The sequence below is a fragment of the Pipra filicauda genome, unplaced genomic scaffold, assembly GCF_003945595.2.
Source record: "Pipra filicauda isolate LSUMZ 115617 unplaced genomic scaffold, ASM394559v2 scaffold1238_size21289_pilon, whole genome shotgun sequence".
Lineage (NCBI taxonomy): Eukaryota > Metazoa > Chordata > Aves > Passeriformes > Pipridae > Pipra > Pipra filicauda.
This window is the reverse complement of record NW_024103694.1, coordinates 1-4,991: the sequence shown is the minus strand read 5'-3', so window position 1 is coordinate 4,991 and position 4,991 is coordinate 1. Positions and strand designations below refer to the sequence as shown.

Below are 4,991 nucleotides of genomic sequence, written 5' to 3'. Positions count from 1 at the left end.
GCAGCCACACCAGCAGCTCCTGCCAGCCCTGCTGGGCTGGGCCTTGGGGAGGAAGGGCACTGGCCTTTCTTCCTGCCTAGGAGCAAAGAGCCTCCTTGCAGAGCACTTCTCCTGCCAAGGCCATCAGCTCAGATAGGAAGTTCATCAAGGGCAACTTCTTGCACTGAGCACGATTCCTCTTCCCTGGACAATCTCCTTCCAACTGAACTCAGAAGTACACACAAAGGTTCAGGTGTTACCTAAAATTTCTTACAAGAACCTCTGAGACTCAACTGATGAGTTTTAGAAGCCAGGCAACCTTTTATTCCTATGCTCTTGAATCATTCCAGCCCACCAGGTGTCCTGGCAATCAGCTCCCAAAGGGCACACACAGCTATCTCCACTGCAGCTGATATGGCAGCATTACAGGAGGGTTCATTTTCCTTCTCTGCATTCCTAATCCCTACTCAGGACATTTTCCAACACTCACTACCATACACACCTACCCTTAGAAGGTTTCCAAGGGGCTTCACCGAGGGCCTTCCCAGGTCTGCTCTGTCTGGAGCCCTCAAAGTCCTCAGTGCCTGCCTTAGGAATTTCAAGACAACTCACCTGCTTACACAGGCACTTGGTGCTGCTTGGCTGCTGCCTCACTTCCCTTCTTCCTTCTTTCTTCACCTCCCTTGGTTGGTCCCTTTAAATCCCTTGGCTCAGCTCTGTGCAGTTTCCAGGCTACATCCCACTGCAAAAAGGATTAGCTCTTGTTACATCTCAACACTCAGGTATCATTCCCACTTTTTTCCTGACACTTGGCCATTAGGCCAGTGTCTCATGATTTAAAGCAGAGTTTGACTCCTCAGTGACAACAACAGCTACAGCCCTGAATCATAACACAGGCTGAGACACAAACACGGATGGGAACTCTGAAGGATCCACTTTGTTCTGCTCACCAACCAAAAGGAGCTTTCCTAACTCAGCAATAATAGACCCCAGGTCCTTTTTCTGCAACTTTGGCTGCTATAGATGTGACCCACAAGACCTGGAAAGGCCCTTCCCACTTCACCTGCAGGGGCTGGCAGTGCCACCACTCGACACGGACCCAGGGGCTGGGCAGGAACGGAGGGGCTGGGGCGTCCAATCCATCGGCCCAGGCGGCACCAGGAGTTCCTGCAGTTCCTCAGGGGAGAGCCTCAAGCCAACAAAGGATTATGGAGATCATTTTAAACTTCAATATGCATATCTCCTGGAATATGGGGACTTTGACAAGGCCTACTGGTGCAACAAGGACACGCTCAAGGCTATCTATTAAAAGCATCTACTAGCACTCAAAAGCTGTCACTATCCTTCTTGCAGGGGCAACTCAGGAAACTCTCTTTGCCAAGAGCCTCCAGGAGGATTTCCAGCTTTTGGGGCTCTCTTTTACCCATTTTTCCCATCACTCTAGCTGGGACTATCACCTGCCCTACAGGGGGAACAGCCCACAACGTTCACTTGCAGGGATGCCATTAACTGAAAGTCCCTTGTTGGGGGGGTCACTGCACACCTTGTCCTCTGTTTGCCCTCCCCACCAAAGATGCTTCCAACAGTTCTGAGAGATCTGGCAGACCCAGAGCTCTCCTCAGGGAATGCTTTAGCTGCTTAAAGGCTGCCCTTGCACCATCTAGCCAAGGCAGCAAATGCTTACAGGCTCTTCTTAAAAGCTGGTATAACAGTCTTACCACACATCCAGAGGGAGCAATCCAGAGTCCACCCCGTCCTACCATTGCCAGGAAGGCAGTTCAGGGGCTGTCTGGGGCTCAGGAGGAGTCAAGTGGCTTCTCTTCTTCCTTTCCCCTTTCCAGATTTCCTCCTTCAAAAGCAAAGGTTTCTTGGCTTTCCTTGCTCAAGGAGATGCAGCAAAGGCCGTCTTTTAAATCCAATACTGGAAACTCCTTGAGATTGTCATTCAAGGTGGTTCTCTCAGGTCCTGCACTCATCAATCATCTTGGCCATTGCTTCCTTGGCAGGTTCTTGCATTCACGTCCTACAAGCAAACCAGGATGAGCCAATTTAGCTGTTACTGCAACCAATCCAAGCTGGCATTCTGATTTTAAAGGATACTGGCTTTGCCTTACCCATATAGATCCCACATCAGGGGTAATACCTACAGGTTCTGCCCTCTTCCACCCTCCTGCAACTCCACTGGCCCACACCACAGGAACAATTGCAGCTGCCACTTCAGTCGGGACCTTGCTGCTGACAGGAGTTATTCCCTGCACAGCAAGAGCTGCTGCTTTGACACATTTAGTTCCAGCAATTACAGTTCCAACATCCCCAGTTTTTCATTTCATTTCTGCCTCAACTTTTCCACTCAATCTCTTCCTAGCAGAGGTTTGGCTGAGTTTGGCAAAGAGACAAACTGAGGAATTCCCCAATGTTTTCCCAGTTTAACCCCTGTCACACCAGTCACCTTAACACTGCCAGCCCTTAATTCTCCTTCTCTTGTCTTAAGGACTGAGGAAGTTGGACCTGGGTCTGACCAGGACATGTGCAAACCAAATGCTGGGGACTGGAACACACACCTTGCACTCCTGCAGCTCTTACCATTACATTCAAGAGAAAACAGCCAATTGGACCATCACTGCTCGTTTCTTAATCCCAATCCCACACTTCCTTTGCACTTGGAGCACCACTTTTAGAACCCAATTACAGTCCATTAGAGAGCTCCATGTCTAGCAGGGACAGCTACACCTGGGATACTCTCAGCAATGCCTGAATCCAGTGCAGGGACCTTGCTTTGAACTCCCCAGGGCCGGGCACCCCGAGGATCTCCCCGAATAATCCTTTCGGTGCGCGCTGGAGTCCTCGGGGTGCCCCAACCCGGGGGGCACCAACAGCACTGTCCCTCCAGGGGGGCCCAATTTGGTCCCAAAATGCAGGGGGATCTTGCCTGTGTCCCAGACTGGTCCGGGGATCTGAGGCCCTTCCCGAGAAAATCTCGGTGCCGGCGTGAAGGGCCAGAGATCCCTTGGAGCCACGGGAGAGCAGGCACAGAGTCCCTCCTGCAGGGCCAATTTTGCTGCCTGAAAACAGCTCTTCAAAGAAACTTCTAAGACTCAATTGGTGAGTTTTAGAAGCCAGGTATTGCTACACACTATGAGATATTTTAAAGCTTACTGAGTGAAAAAACATCAAGCTTTTATCAGTGACATCTGATCTCAAACAGACAGCTCCTTTCTCCTTTCAGTACAAAATTATTTTCATGGAATCATTTACGAGGAAGTGCCCAGGAACCCCAGACTGTGCTTTCCAGAACAGAAAATAAACAGAGGGAAGGAGCTTTGCACGAGTGTAACATACTCCAGAACAGACCTGACTTTAGTTTTACTCTTGATGTTCAAATATAGCAGAAGACAAGAACTCCAGCAGGAGAGCTGGCACATTACCCATGGTACCCTGAAAGTCCACCTTAAGAGAGCTGGAGAAAAATCGCAGTTGTGCCAGTCCCTTTTGCCTGCAGATGCCTGGGGATCCTCTCCATCCACCTCATGCTCTCCCAGCAGCAGAAAGGGTGACCTCGGGGACATGGTGGCACTCCACATCCTGCTGAGAGAGCAAGGAAACCTTTAGCAGAAAGGGGAGTTGGAATCTAAAACTTCCTTTCCTGGGACCTTTGGGAAGCCTGCAACCAAGAGGGGGGAAATTTGCATCTCCTTTGGTGCAGGTGTCAACAGAGGCCAACAGAGCTTGCACCTTTTTCAGACAACTGGGCCCCTTTTGGCTCCCTGGCAGCTCCAGTGGCACCAGAACCCCCTTCCAGCACACACACGGCTGTCACACACAGCCACCCACACACCTTTGCTCCAGCCCACACGTGGCCAACATTTCCTCACCCTGCACATCCCAAGGGGAGTAGTTTGGCTAGAGAGCACAGCAACCCCCCTGTCCTCACAAACTGCCTCCCTGCAAAAAAAGGAATCATTTCTCCTGGACACTTCGCCCACAGTCAAGGGCTTTTCAAATGTGCTCAGGGTCCCTCCCAGCTTCTGCCTGTCCTTGCATTTCAAGGCATGGGCATGTTTCAGCAGCAGAACCCAGCTCCTCACGGGCAGTATAAGCCCTGCTCTTACCTGGACAGACTCCCGGGCTCGGCACAGCTGTGGCTCATGGAGCAGCTTCCCAAGGCCCTTCTCTCTCCCAGCAGGAAGCACAACTCGCCTCCACTCCCCAGCACCAGGGGAAACCACGAGCCAGGCTGCAAATTGACACAGAACGAGCAAAAAGCATTAACGCAGCACCAAAAAAAACCAAGCTAAAGCAGTCTTGGCCTCGTAACCCGGCACAGGGAAAGGGTTTGGAATTCCAAAGCAAAACTCGACCCGCCCAGAGAGCACCTGCCCCCCAGTCCTGCCACGGCTCCCCCAGGGTCACCCGGCAGGGAAGGGGTTTACCCGGCCCCCGCTGCCCAGCACAACGCGCCCCTAAACGCCCCCCGGCTCCCCCGGCCCACAAACCCAGCGGCCAAGGCGCTCTCCCCTCCGCAGCCCGGGCAGCAGCGGGGCCGCGCCCTCAGCCCTCACACACACAACCGGCCCCACCCGCCCCGCCGGCCCTTTATACCGCGGGCCGGCAGCGCTGCCCAATCAGCGCTCGAGCGCCGCCGCCCAATCCCAGCCCGCCGGTCCCCGCGGCCCCGCCCCGCCCGCTCCGCTGAGGGAGCTCGGGAACTGGGGACAGGAACCTGCTGCTGGGGGAGACACCCTGGACATGGAATTGCACACGGGCACCTGAAGCCCAGGCGATTTGCTTGCCTTGGCAAGGCCCTGCCTTGCTCCCGGTCACAGGAAATCTCTGTTTCCCTGCCCAGCCCTGGAGACAGGTGGCCCCTAAAATCCCCGGCAATCAGGAAGCCCAGGCTGCAGGAGCTGGCAGGACCCAGTGGCCGTGTGTGCTGTGTGACACCGTGTCCTGCAGCCCCACGGACCTGCACAGCAGGGACAGGTCCTGGCAGCGTTTCAGTGCCGAGGCCAAAG

At 53.7% G+C, this 4,991-nt stretch overlaps 1 long non-coding RNA gene across 2 annotated transcripts; it reads right to left on the bottom strand.

Moving 5' to 3' along the window:
* Positions 1-2,187: 2,187 nt before the first annotated feature.
* On the bottom strand, positions 2,188-4,535 carry LOC114001176. 2 transcript variants are annotated; one of them, XR_005566322.1, is made up of 3 exons: positions 4,089-4,239; positions 3,405-3,564; positions 2,188-2,231 (listed from the first exon to the last, which is right to left on the bottom strand). It is a non-coding gene; the product is annotated as an uncharacterized LOC114001176 (long non-coding RNA). The 2 variants fall into 2 exon arrangements; XR_005566320.1 differs by lacking the exon at positions 2,188-2,231 and adding an exon at positions 4,473-4,535 and having other exon boundaries at positions 3,033-3,564; positions 4,089-4,213.
* Between the last annotated feature and the right edge of the window lie 456 nt (positions 4,536-4,991).